Source organism: Mus musculus, chromosome 3 (genome assembly GCF_000001635.26).
Source record: "Mus musculus strain C57BL/6J chromosome 3, GRCm38.p6 C57BL/6J".
NCBI lineage: Eukaryota > Metazoa > Chordata > Mammalia > Rodentia > Muridae > Mus > Mus musculus.
Window position 1 is genome coordinate 146,220,446 of NC_000069.6, and position 13,761 is coordinate 146,234,206.

The 13,761-nt window shown below is 46.7% G+C and overlaps 1 protein-coding gene across 1 annotated transcript in view; it reads left to right on the top strand.

The window, feature by feature from the left end:
* The first annotated feature begins 515 nt into the window (after nucleotides 1-515).
* Lpar3 (lysophosphatidic acid receptor 3) overlaps nucleotides 516-13,761 on the top strand; it is a 65,254-nt gene continuing 52,008 nt past the window's right edge. Inside the window, exon 1 of the mRNA NM_022983.4 lies at nucleotides 516-702. The gene's annotated coding sequence lies outside the window, so the exon portion shown is untranslated. The remainder of the gene's footprint in view (nucleotides 703-13,761) is intronic.

A 13,761-nucleotide genomic window follows, 5' to 3' on the forward strand; every position in this document is an offset into this window, starting at 1 on the left:
CTCCCACGAGAAACTTAAGCAGGCTTTGTTCCCTCTTGTAACACAAAGGTGACCTGTTCTTGGCCTCTGGGGTTGCTTGAACTCTAGAGCAGCTTTGGGGTTCAGGCTTTAGGGTATCAGGTTTGGTCCTGGCTGAGAGCCTGCCTCCCGTAAGTAGTGTGGGGGTAGGGATATGCTTCCCAGCAGACACCTCAAATAGGTATCTTCCATCATAGAGAGAGTCAGAGGAATGAGTTTCAGTCTGGGCATCTTTCTGAGGTATGGCTCCCTGTGTAGGGCCTCTAGATGCTACTGTCCCCTTAGGGGACCTTAGGTAGTCTCTCAGAGCTGGCTGCCCCATAGGCACCAGGTCCCCAACCAAGGCAGAGCGCCTCCATGGACCGCTGGCCTTCTGCCGTGCCGATCCGAGCCTGGCCGGCGGGGGGCGCGCTCCCGTGGGAACTTGCAGAGGCACAGGCCGGGCGGGCTGGCGGGCGGGACCGGGCCGCCCTCCACCTCTCCACCCCCTCGTCCTAGCAAAGTTGCCCGGGACTCCCGGCGCGTCGCCGCGGACGCTGGAGAGCAGGCGCTTGGCTCTGCCTGCTCCGCGTCTTCCGCTGCTGGCTGGCCGGAGCCTGCTCGCCCCGTCGCGCTCCCCCGAGGGCATGCGACAGCGGCGGGACGCTCGGCTCCCGGGCTCGGCGGCGCGGGCGAGCGACAGCGGTGAGTGCGGTGCGCAGCGCGGGATGGGAGGTTCCCGGAGCCTCTGCGGGCCGGGGCTTTTTGGGGGGATTCTTTGGTTTCTAATCCATTTCTCCAAACTCCTGGGGCGGAACTTTCCTCGCGGTGTGTGGCGTACCCTGCGCTTTCCCACTTCGTGTTTTCCCTAGAGCAAAAAGCAATGCAGATGCAAAAGCCGGGCTGCTTCGGCTTCGGCTGGGGACTGACGGGCCGGGAGCAGGGGTGCCAGGCTCCATCGCGACGCGCTTTGCAGGGGCGCTTCTTTCCAAACTCTGGGAAGTTATATGGTGATGGGAAACGGGTTCTCCCCGGGATCCCTGGGAGGTGACATTTCCCACCTTGCAGTTAGTTTCACCGGTGTGGTGGTCTGTCTGTTGGTAAAATCTCGAGGCGAGTGCGTGCGTCTCAAGATTTGGGAAATAGTTACCATGACCAGCTCTGAACGCTATCAGGGTTGTGCGGGATGAGCCAAAGGTCTCCCATCTCCCACATCACGGGCCACAATAGTGCTTTGTTTTGTAGCAGTTTCTTCATTGCCTTCTCTGTGCAAGTTGCAGCTATCAGAAGCTGCTTAGAATTTTCTCAGGCTTGTGATTTAAGGACTGGCTGAATCTTGGAAACAATTTAGTTTTATTAATGGGATCATGGGCAGGGCCCTCCAAAGCACTTAGAGGTTAATTTGTAAATGGGATGATTTTCCCTAAATGTTTCATAATTTGCCCCTGCCATTGCACACTTTTCTCCTGCCCAACTCTTGGTCTTGGAATGTCACATTAGGCTCTTCAGGGCTCCTTCTTGTAATTTGTAAGTCTGAGGACAAAGTGAATGTTAGACCTAGACAGACTCCTTTTTGCAAGTGTGTGAAAGTTGAGTGCATGCCCAGCCTTCACTTAATGCCCCTCGATTGAATTGCTAAAGAGAGTTCTTGGGTTTGCTGTCTACCGATATTTGCTTATCCTGCTGCTAGTGAGGTTTGGGTCCAAAGATTTGAATCCAGTGGACAAGTGATTAGAATTTCCCTTCTTGCTCCCACCAGAAGGAACTCCATCAGAACAGCCTCGATACTGTTTGTTTAAGCAAACTGAGCCATTCTAAAAACCTCTAACCAACAAATACTGCCTGTTAGGTGGGATCTATACCTTGAGAACCTGTGACCCCGGACATCTAACCATGGGACAAAACTTACACCGCTTGTCACGACCACACAGCTAGTGAAATAGACCGCTTAGGAGGTCTTTTCCTATTATACTTTTTATTCTTTAGCATTATTCAAAACCTTGATTCTTCTCTTTGATTTAGAGACAGATACCACTCTTCTATATCTTGCTGAATGCATTCAGCAAGTGCAAGTCTTTGTATCAGACCAGTTCTAATTCGGTCTGGCTGTTCTTTAAGATGTTCAATAAAAGCTTATTTACATGATTCTCATTCATGAGAACATTAAATATGAGATGATTTTTTTTCAGGTAACTTCATCTGAACTGGGGATGTCGCAGTGTTAATTTCTGTCTGTCTGTCTGTCTGTCTGTCTGTCTGTCTCTGAAAGTCCAACACTCATGCCTAAGGGTGGCTGGCTGCTTCCCTAAGCTCTCCATCTTCCTCCTATGGATCAGCATCCATCATACCTAAGTCGTCCTCTGGGCCGGGACAAGGGGTAAAATCATCGTTAGAACTTGCGTGTGACTTGATATAACGCAGATGACGCGTTAGCCACTCGGCTCGGCATCTACATTCGTTCAGATGCTTCCTGGCTTGTGATGATGCCCAGCAAAGGGGTTAAGCTTCTAAATGGCTCAGATGAGGCTCACGCCGTTACTAATGTGGCATACGGGGGAGACCAAGGCTTTCCAGCCAGCCTGGCTTTGTGCTCCAAGGCTCGTTGTTTTACTTCCCTAAGCCTTAATTTGCTCATCTGTAAAACTGAAGATTACACTCAACTCCCAAGATTAAAAGAGAAGACCCGAGGGTCCTTCACATACAGAGAGTACCAAAATGGCGGGTGCCCTTTCCCCCTTCTAAACATTAAGGAGCTGACATTCACATGAACCCAGCCATGCTTGTCCATTGTTCGAGTTAGAGTCTGCAGAGAGTCCAATCCACAGGTGACTTAAGCATACACACTTTCCTCATGCTTGCCTGCCTTCCTGGACAAGAACCTTGGATTATTTCCCTTTTTCTTCACTGCTGGGACCACAGGCTAGACAGGAAGTTATGCAGGGAGATTTATGTTGTCTTACGATTTGAGATCATAGCCCAGTATGGTGATAGGATCAGGAACAGATCTGCTTGCTCACACTGGGGAATCGGGACACAGAGAAGGGGCAAGAAACACGACGATAAACCTCAAGGGTCCTCCCTCAGAAACCCACTTCCTCCAGTGAAGCCTTGTCCCCCACAGCCCCAGTACTTATGGGAGACATTTCATCTCTAACCTACAACAGGCCTGCTCCTATCTGGCTAGTGCTCTCTATAAGCACCAAGCCTTCTCCGTCCTGATGATGTATCATCCTTACTTCTCTTGGGTGAGAGGAGGTAGTGAAGATGGGGGATTATCTCCATAGCCACCTAACAATGCAGTTCTCAAGCTGTGTGTCACAATCCTGTTGGATGGTTGAACGAGCCTTTTACAGGGGTCACCTGAGACCATCTGCATATCAGATATTTACATTGCAATTTATAACAGTAGCAAGATCACAGTTATAAGGTAGCAATGAAAATAACTTTATGATTGGGGGGTCGCCCCAATGTGAGGAACTCTATTAAAGGGTTGCAGCACTAGGAAGGCTGAGAACCTCTGGTCTACAGCATGTGCTTTGTACGAGATGGGCCAGAGGTGTCTGGAATAGGAGAGCTCTGGGTTTTTATGGAAGCCCCATCGTCTCTGTGGGATCTATGATTTTAAATGTATGACTTGTCATTTTTTTAAGATGGCTTGATAATTTATATGGTGGTGGTTATAATTCCTTGTCCATTTACCTTCGTGAGTTAGTGTTAGGTCCTGTTATGTCTTCTTGTACTTGGGGAGGGACCTTGTACTAGGGAATTAAAGAGGCACGGCATCCAGATGTGGACCATCCCAGGCCGACTCACTCAGCCGCTGGATACGTGAGTATCACAATATTCCTGTGGGTGTCTTCAGGACCAAGTGGACATCATTGCCCTCTCTCCCCTGGCCTCTCTTCTGTTCTTTGAGGTCACATTAGACTTCAGGTTGGGAATTGTAAGCAGAGCTTAAGAAACTGCCCTGAATAGGAAGTTAATTGCTGAACCGAGATTACCTAACCACATGCAAGAGGAGGCACAGGGCAAAGTTCCAAGACTCTTTAAAGTGAAGGACCACGGTTCACCTCACCTTTCCTCTCAGTTCATTGTAGATGAACCCCAGGAGATAGCTACCCTCTTAAGGCCAGGAAGAGAATGGGAACAGACGTTTAGAGAGGGTAGACATGAAAACGGGCCCCTGATGCCTTGAGTTTTTAAGGCTCACTCTGCAAAGTGATAGCAGGACCAGAGCCTGGTCCTTGGCGATTTATGTCTTTCAGTCAGAAAGACTCCACAGAACCAGGAGTCATGAGAGTAGTTTTGCCTAAGGGAAAGGTTCCTACATCCTGGGTTGTAGCCACCTCCTCATCACGGTCCTCTTCCTTCTTTATTCCCTGTTCTGGTTTGGCTGTGTAACTCCTGCCCCCTAACTTGTCCTGTTTACCTACCCTCTGTCCCATTCTCACAGGTCTTATCTCCCCTCATCAGACATGACAGGCTGTATGCTACCCACCAGAACAGCCAGCCTTATTCTTCCCTGAGATTGTGAGGCGGGTTCTCTGTTTGCTCATCTGACAGTCTTATGTCCCTATTGTTCCTGAGACGCTAGGCTGGGTTCTTCTAGCCCTGGCTTTGACTCAGCCATTTGCTGACTTGTGGCGTTATAAAGGGATGTCTTGGCCAGTGGCAGGGAAATGGAATATGGATGTCATATAGTCTTGAAGAAGCATGCCGGGTTGCCCAAAGGCCTTCCAAGCAAATGTGTAGTCTTAGTAAAAGAAGTGAAAGTGCTTTATGAGTAAAACTTTAAGGCAATCCCTTGGCTTCGCTTCAAGACTCAAGTCTTGACAGCTAGTGAAAGTGTTGCAGAACAAAACTCCATTCTCAGACTCTTACAACAGAGGGTGCGTGCAGCCATCCTGTCTCATCTCTGGGCTTGTGACCTTGATCACCATTTTATTTTGTGTCTACTGGGTTGTCCCACCTTAAGCCAGCCTGTTTTCATTTCTGAGTTTATTACTGTTTATTGGGAAGGATTCTTGACTCTGTTCATGGGCTCTTCCTCACTGACCGTCCACATTGAGGGTTGTCTTGCACCTCTCAATGGCTTCTGCAGGAGTCATTCATGTCTGTGAGAGTTGCCAGGGGTGATTCATCCTTCCCACCACGCCTCCATGAGTAAGTTGGCATTCTCCTGTGAGGAGGAATGCCCCTTCTCAAGCCTGCACTCACTCACAGTAGGAAACACTCTGGAGACTCCTTTTGTATTCAGTTGAAATCTTACGTTTGTGTTTATCTTGATATTTATATTGAACTCACTGGAAATTCTGTGGTGCTTGGTTTTGCGTTTTTGTCATTTATTGAGCCTTCCTTCCTTCCTTCCTTCCTTCCTCCTTTCCTCCCTCCCTCCCTCCCTCCCTCCCTCCCTCCCTCCCTCCCTTCCTCCCTCCCTCCTTCCCTCCCTTTCTTTTTTTGCCAGTTCACCTTGTACTTTCTCTAAACTAGTATATCCTTTCTTTTAGTAGATGTTATTTTCTTCCTTTAAAACTGTGCATATTTAAGGTTTTGGTGTGACATTTTGTTATACTTATCTCAATACACATACGTACATCATAAAATAATGTCTATAGTTAAGCAAACATACTTTCATCTCATAGAGTTGTATATGCATGTGGGGTTATGTGTGTGTGCACATGTGTGTATTCAACGTGTGTGTGAAAAGCACCTAAAATCTGCCTTCTGGGCAAATTACCCCTACACATTACAATATTCCTGAGAATAGCCTTCAGCCATGCCCAATAGGTGGGAGGCCGTGGGGATGGGGACAGTACAAGGTTGCTGGATGACAAGGGAATGAGCCCAGTGATCCAGTGTGCAATGGGAGAAGAGTTGGAAGACATATGCCAAGCTTATGTGCCCCTTGTTGCCTGGCTTGTGATGGTTTCTCTAACTCTCACACACCTCTATAACACACACACCCCTCAATATTTGGCCGTGTGCTATAAAATGACAGTTGTTATGTAAGACCCAAGAAGAATCTTCCTTTTCCCTTTGTGCGTGTGTGGAGAGCTTCTCTGGCAATTGGAGAGTGGATCGCTGTTATCATGAATGTTTCTTCTTGTTTCCCTAGAGCAACCAGTCTCCCTGTCATGAAGGACCCTTCCCTGACTGACTTCTCTGTGTCCATCTCCCTCCCTGATTCCGTGGCTCTCAACTACAGACCATGCCTGTGTGCTGGCCTGCATGTGTTGTGTGCTGCGTGCATCCTAGTCATTCGGTGTCTCTAAATGTCTTGGAGTTTCTCTGGGAGGAGGTCAGAATTAGCCCTAGCCAAAGCCTACTGTGCTCTTATTACGGGCTTTCCGAGGGAATTTATAGTTTTATAAATGTCTTTGCATGGCCAGGGATGAGAGGAGTCACCCAGTGATCCCAGTGAGTGGCTGATCTCTAGGAGTCCTGGAACCTGCCCACCATACGCCCTCGGCTCTCCACGAGTTCAGATCCCAGCATCGACCAGAGGAAAGCCAAAGAAGGCAGAAAGTTACATTTCCACAGAGAGGCCCCAGGAGTTTTCTGGTTCATTTCTATTTTAATTTATCCTTGTCAGATAACTGAAGTCTCTTGCCTTGTAAAAGTTAATCATTTGTTGTACTGGACAGATGTAAACTCTCTTCCAAGCTTGCTCTGAAATAGGGACAGTAGCTAATTACTACTGTTTTCTGTAATGTGTTTAATTTCATTTTGACATTTCCATTTTGTCAAAAGAGCTTTTCCCTGAGAAACTCTGGACAAATTTTCAAAGAAAAGATGCACTTATATAAAACTAATCTTTTTTTTAATCACAAGCAGATCATATTTCTTCTGGAATCAGTAAAAAGCCCAAGGAAGGCAGTAATATCACTATAGAGAACAATTCTGTGTATTCTATTTCTTATATGAGGAGGAAATTGGCTAAAACAAAAGGCTTTGAAGGTTAGTACAGTGAAGAGAGTCAGAAAGTGGGGAGCCGGCCAGAGTGACTTAGCGCCCCATTTGTAGCCTGTCTCTTGGACCAGCATCTCCCAGTGTGTTCAGAGGGAAAGGGACAGGAACTCACTGAAAGCTCAAAGACAGTGCAATCTGATTAGCAGCTCCAGTGCTGTGACAGAAGGGGTCAGTAAAAGCTTGAATGTTGTGTCCCAATAGCCCTGCAGTAACTGGGAGTGTCAAGGGTTGAAATGCCTCTGATACACCCCACCCATCAAGCACCATCTCTTAGTGACACAGTAGACTGTGGAGCACAGATTTCACAGATAGCTAGAAGCCATGTGGACTGCCTGACTGTAGGAGAGGCCATCAGACTACATAGGTCTAGCCTAGGAAAAACGTCCAAATTCACAATTTCAAATTCACATTTGTTATGGGATGGGCATCACTTTGTACTATCATAAAGTTAAAAAAAAAATTCCTAAATTCACTCACTGTAATTTAGGGACTGTCTGCAGTTAGAGGGCTAAACACCAGGGATTCAGGCAGCCAGCAGCAAAGTCTCTTTCTTCTCGGTAGCCACCCAAAGCTTTATTTTTTTCACTGGTGATAACAAAGTATCAACAAGAATCAACCCAAGAATCAACAGGGCTCTGAACAAAGCAGGAAGGAGAGGAGGAGGCGGCTATTCTGGCCGCCAGCCCCTACCCCACCCAAGAGTCACAGTAAATTGATCCCTTTGTTTTTCCTTCCTCCCTGACACTTTTGGACCCACCCCTCACCTCCACCGCCAGCCTTGGGGACTCTGAATTTTTTAGACTTTGAAGGGAACAGGACTGTGCATCACTGTGACATTCACTTTATCCCCACAACAGCCTGTGCTCCATTTTGTCTCTCTTCACTAACCAAAACGCCGAGCCTCCAGAGGGACTATCTGTATTTAGACCCTGCTGATGATAGCAGCGACCAAGTCAATGGAGTGTGAGAATGTCTTAAACACATTGAATCTCCCAATAGCCTTAGGAAGAAGGATTTCTTATTGTCTCCATTTTGCAGATGGGCAAATAAAGGCACAAAGAAGCCTGGTGGCTTTCTAATTGATAAGCAAGGCTTCTAAGAGGCGGACTGGTTCCATAGGCCATGCTCACTGGTAATGTGAGTAGTGCTATTTGTCAACGAACTTTCCCCCACTTTATATTCTTGTTACATTCATCTAACCTCAGTTGACTGTTATGTAGACACTTATTTCTGGACTCCATTTTCTGTTCCATTGATCTTTATGTCTGTCTTTTGCCAGTACCGTAGTGTAGCTTTGTAATATAGTTTGAAATAAGGAAGTGTGGCTTTTCTAACGTTAATCTTTCCTAAGATCGTTTGAGCATTTAGCAATGTCATGTGAGTTTCAAAGGTTTGGTTTTGTTTCTGAATTGAATCTGCTAATCACTTTGAGTGGTCTGGAGCATTCTAACAAGTTTAAGTGTCTGACTCATGAATATGAGGGTTTGGTTTTTTTTTTTTTTCATCTCTTATCTGTGCCTTCTTTAATTTCTCCCAGTGGCGCTCTATTGTCTTCTGTGAACAAGCTTCTGTGTCCTTGGCTGCGCTTATTTCTTGGTGTTTGGCTCTGTTTTGATGATATTATGGATGTAATTGCTTTCCTAATCTTTGTTGTGATTGTGCGCTGTGAGTGTATGGAAATGAATGCTTTGTGTGGCTGACTTCTGCTTTGCTGCCTGACAAGTGTATTCATTTATCCATTCTGAGACGCACTGCTTCTGTAAAGCTCTCTACACAAAAGATCTTACCGGCTGAGAACCAAGACAGTTTTGCCTCCTCCTTGGAGATCCGTGTGCCGTTTGCCTTTCCGCACCAGTCTTCTTGAGGGTGTGCTTTTGTGCTGTGTTCCGGAAGTGTTGCTTTGATTTGGTCCTTTTGGTACCTTGTGTGCTTTTGAAAAGGATGCCAGTTTTTGAGAAAGAAGAAGGGGCCATGGATAGGTGAGCAGATGTTAGACAGAGCCATTTCTAGGAGGAGCCCACCTCTGATGCTGGGTCAGCAGACAGCTCTTCTCTATCCTGCCCCCTTGCGTTGTAAGGACTACCCAGCACTGACCACCCCATCTCTAATCTACTTCAAATACCAGTGCTTTCTTTCCTTGTACTGGGTGGTGAACTTGCCGTGCCATGGAGAAGAAACAAAAAGCCAAACAAAACAAACAAACAAACAAACAAACACAACCAGTTACAACTCACACCCAAGACACTTGGGGACAGTAGCAGCGACAGGGACCTACAAATGCTCAGCAGGCATCATGAGCTCCCCCAGCAGTAGAAAGAACTGTGAAGGTGGCTTTCCAGAGTCCAGACTCTGACCTTGATGCTCTCTGGCCACATCTAATATGAGTTGAAAACCATGTGGCCCGTGACAGGCATGATGAGCCTTACCTAGATGCAGCTGTGGCTTTCTTGCCAACACAGTTTCTTGTGTTTTGCTTTTGTTGTTTGTTTTGCTTCTAGTGAATTCTAGGTGATAGCTACCACATGTGAGTTCTGAACTGGATCCAGTTCTCGAGCATTCCTATTTTCTGGCTCGGATGCTTACGCTTACCCTATCTCTCCCATTCTCCCATCAGCATCCACTTTGAGGTTTTCTGAGATGTGGACATGGGAGGGAGGATTCACCCTGACTCTCATCCACTACAAGCCTTTCTCCCCCTGGTCCCACTGGAGCATCTAAAAGGCCTTGTAATGACCATGAGTGCTTCGTGAAAATTCCCACTTTTTGAGGTTAGAGAAGCAGCCATGTTTTCCAATACTCGGAGGCCCTCGGCTGCTAGATGCTTTCCATTCCTTTCTACCCTTGCTCACAGACATAGCTCACCTGAGCTCATCTCTCTCTGGTACTACATTACTAAGAGCCACAAGGAGCAGCCATGCCTTCAAGCTCTGGTTCTTTCTAACCCATCATCTGGAGCCTCAAGCAAGGATGTCTCAAGTGTGGTGACCTGAATACAAACAGAAGTTTTATCTTTCGTTCTGTTCAGAGCCATTCAGTACTGTTGCAAGTTCAAGCTTAAGGACATTGCTTATCAAATCTGTTTAAAAGGGGGAGGTGTGGCTAAATGGTAACAAGCTTGCCTAGCCTTTGCAAGGCACTGGGTTCAGTCCACGGCACCAAGAAAGAAACAACAAGAGAAAAGAAAAGAAAGCATTTCTGCTGAAGGTCAGTGAACTTTCAGAGACTCCACCTGCCCTGCATTTTTATTTTGTGACATCAAGTTGCTGTATTTTTAAGTATTTATTCTCAGCTTCTGTATTTGTTTCCTCTTCATGGACAGGAGTTCATGGTTGTATTCGTGTCATGGATGTCTCAGGCCTTTGCCTTTGCTTCTCTGTTCCATGCTGGGCCCAGGTGGGGAAGAAGATAGAGGAACTCATGCCAGCTTTGTGTTTCAGGGCTGGTTATGCAGAGCACAGTTCCCATATGATTCCCATGTGCTCACGTGGTCACCCAGCTACAAGGAGGCTAGGAGATCAAGACAGGTAGGGTCTGGGCTACAACTTTACAACTTTGCAAGAAACAAAAAACAAAACAAACAATAAGATGGCTGTGTTGGTAGAGAGATTGCCTTGCATTCCTTAAGAGCTGAGTTGGATCCCAGAACCTCTGTAAAAAGTGAGAGTCCCAAGAGGTTCCTGATTCTAGATTGTCTGCATGGACATGCAGATGAACATACCATGTTTCACTCACACACACACACACCCACACACCCACACACACACACGAAAGATAAAGCACAATTTGATAGTTGTGCTGCAGAGGCTAAAGCTAAACAATAATTCAGAGACAGGATTCAGAGTAACCTATAGTTAGGGGCAGAGGCATTAGAAATGACGGTTAGCTTAGTGTCCATCGTGCAGAATAGAGGGCTTCTTAGCAATGGAGAATGGGGTCCTGCTAGACCTTTCGAGCAACCTGATGGTCGGGTAGCACGTTGTGTAGTGAGGTTAATAATGAGGAGTTCAAGTGAGAGGCTGAGATCCATTCTTAGAGGAAATCCAGGAAACATATCCAGGAAGGGAACTAAGTTAGACTCCACAAGGTTATGCCAGAGTGCCCAGCAAGGGACGAGTCCAGACCCATAGAATACTGTAGTAGCCGGGACCCTCGTAGACCTGTCTGACTGTGTCTTACATGTGTACCATGTCTCAGTACACCATGTATGACACCCACAAATGTCAGAAGATGGCATCAGATCCCCTGGAACTGGAGTTAGAGATGGTTATGAGCCACCATGCCAGTGTTAACAATCAAGCCCAGGTCCTTTGGAAGTGCAGCCAGTGCTCTTGACCACTGAGCCATCTCTCCAGCCTGTAAAATAATCTTTTCGTGGAAGGAAGTCAAAGGCAAAAGAAGAGAGGGCTAAAAAACCAAGTCCAAGGCTATCTATATCTCAAGGCTGGTGGAAAAACGGAAGGCCAAATGTGGAGGAGAGTGTGGAAAATGCAGGAGAGTCCAGTCACAGGCCAAGCATGGAGGGTTCAAGTAGATGCTATCCACTGTCAGCTTTGGCCATGAAAGGAAGGCTGGAAACAGGAATTGGGAACTCTACAGACCAAATGCATTACAAAATCTGTGCCTATTCCTAAATAGATTTTGTGTTTGTGTTTCTACATGGGAGACAGGATACCAGCTCTGCTTACAGCAACCTTAGACATGGGGTCAGATGTGAATATTCAGTGGAGAATGTTGACAGCCTTGGTGGGGGCGGGGTCATGTTTTTCTCAGCCTGTCTGTCTGTTCTAAGAATGTGGTGCCCAGTCACCATCCACCACAGGACAGTTAGTCTCCATCTCACCGCCTTCCAACCAATGGACACTCAGAACGCAGCTAAAGATTTGTTGGACATCTACTACTCTACACGGTGCTGAGCATTAGGGGCACAAATGATGTCTGTGCCCCAAGACACTCAGGAGCTGATGGTGAAGGCAGACACGTAGGCGGGAAATGCTTACCCTGCATAGTTTTTAAAGAGTTCTTGTGGGTGGGCAGGGGAGTGGGGGTGGGTGGATATGGGGGACTTTTGGTATAGCATTGGAAATGTAAATGAGTTAAATACCTAATAAAAAATGGAAAAAAAAAAGAGTTCTTGACACACTGGTTAAGAGAGTCTAAAGCTAGAAACTAAAAGGAATCAGCAGCACTCTGGGCTGCAGAGGAGGTGCCATTGGAGGATGTGAGCGCGGCTCCAAGAGTCTGCATAAAAATACTGTGCATAGTGACATGACCTTGTAATCCCAGCACTGGCCCAGCACCAGGGCAGCAGACACTTGGGGCTCACAGCCCAGCTTAATTGTCAATCAGAGATCTTTCCTTAAAGGATGTGGATGGTGTATCTAAGTATGACACGGGAGGTTATCGTCAGCCTCCACCTGCACCAATGCACAGGAACGTGGTGGTAACAAAGTAGCAACTGGCAGGGGACTGACTCACCTGCAATTCACAAGAAGTGATAGGGCGTTCTGAGCCAGTAAGGAGCAGCTAACACCCAGGCAAGGTCATCCCATGACAGGGCTGCCGGGTAGAAAGTGAGCCAGCACATCGGCAGCAGGAGCTTCCTTGTCAGGGATGGGGATTTGTTTGGTGTTAAAAGTGCCCTCCCTGGGATCTCTGAAGCCTCAGACAGAACCGTTTGCTGCTGCAGCTGCATTGGTGCGAAGTCTTCCTTTCTATGCAGAGACTGCCGTTGAGCTTGGGTACGATTACCTGGGTGGACGAGCCTTCCAGAAGCCGGAAGGAATCACTGCAGACCACCCGTGACCTGACACTGGGCAACGTGGGATAAACCCCGAAGAACAAGGGACTCCTGAACGTCCTCAGGAGACTACATGAGGGAATGTGGCACACAGTTAGATGACAATAAAAAGTTTGGACCACAAATTTGCCTGTTGCAGACTTTACACTAAGAGGAAATACAACTTCCCTCTCATGGGAAATCATTGGTGTTAAGACTGCTACGTGAAAGTTTTGAAAATATCCTATATAGACAAAAAAACTTTGGTTATGAAATGTATTTCCTTCTGTATGACTGTGTACGCTTTTAATTTTATATTCTCAACTTCTTTGAACAGTGAAGCCACCGAAATGTGAATATATAGTGATCTAAAGATTGTCGTAGGAGTTACATATAAATAATACTAATTTGAAACATTTGACTAGCATTAAAAAGTGAGAGTCAGAGGTCAAAACCTATCTCTGCTAGCTTAATGAATTAGATACAGATTACAGTTTCATAATAAAGTAAACAATTAAAGATTTACATTACATTTGGATAAACAAAGTCAGGGAATTTGTTGATCATATAAAATCCACGTGTTTTTCTCTCTTTACTGTGTTTCTTCTGCTTCCTGTTTAGTCAAGGGCCTTAAGACAGTCCTCAGCCATCAGGAACATCTGGGGAACAATGGCTTTGATTACAGATGTTTATTAAACAAGTCTAAGGGCAGAAGCTGTGGTGTGTACCAAAGGCTGGAAGTCTGCCCACTCCCTAGGGAGAGACGGTGGTAGGTGAACTCCCTGACACATCTCACGCTACCCTCCCCGTCTAAAGGAATCTGCAGGCTATTCTGATTCCAAAACCTGTTTATTCTGCTTAGTCTGGCCTGCAGTTTGCCCTGGATGACACCATCTCTCAGTTAATGATGACTTGGGCATGTCAGCTTCTGAGAAAAAGGGGGCAAGGGGGGATGGAGACAGACAGACAGACAGATACACATACACATGGAGAGAGAGAGAGAGACAGACAGACAGGCA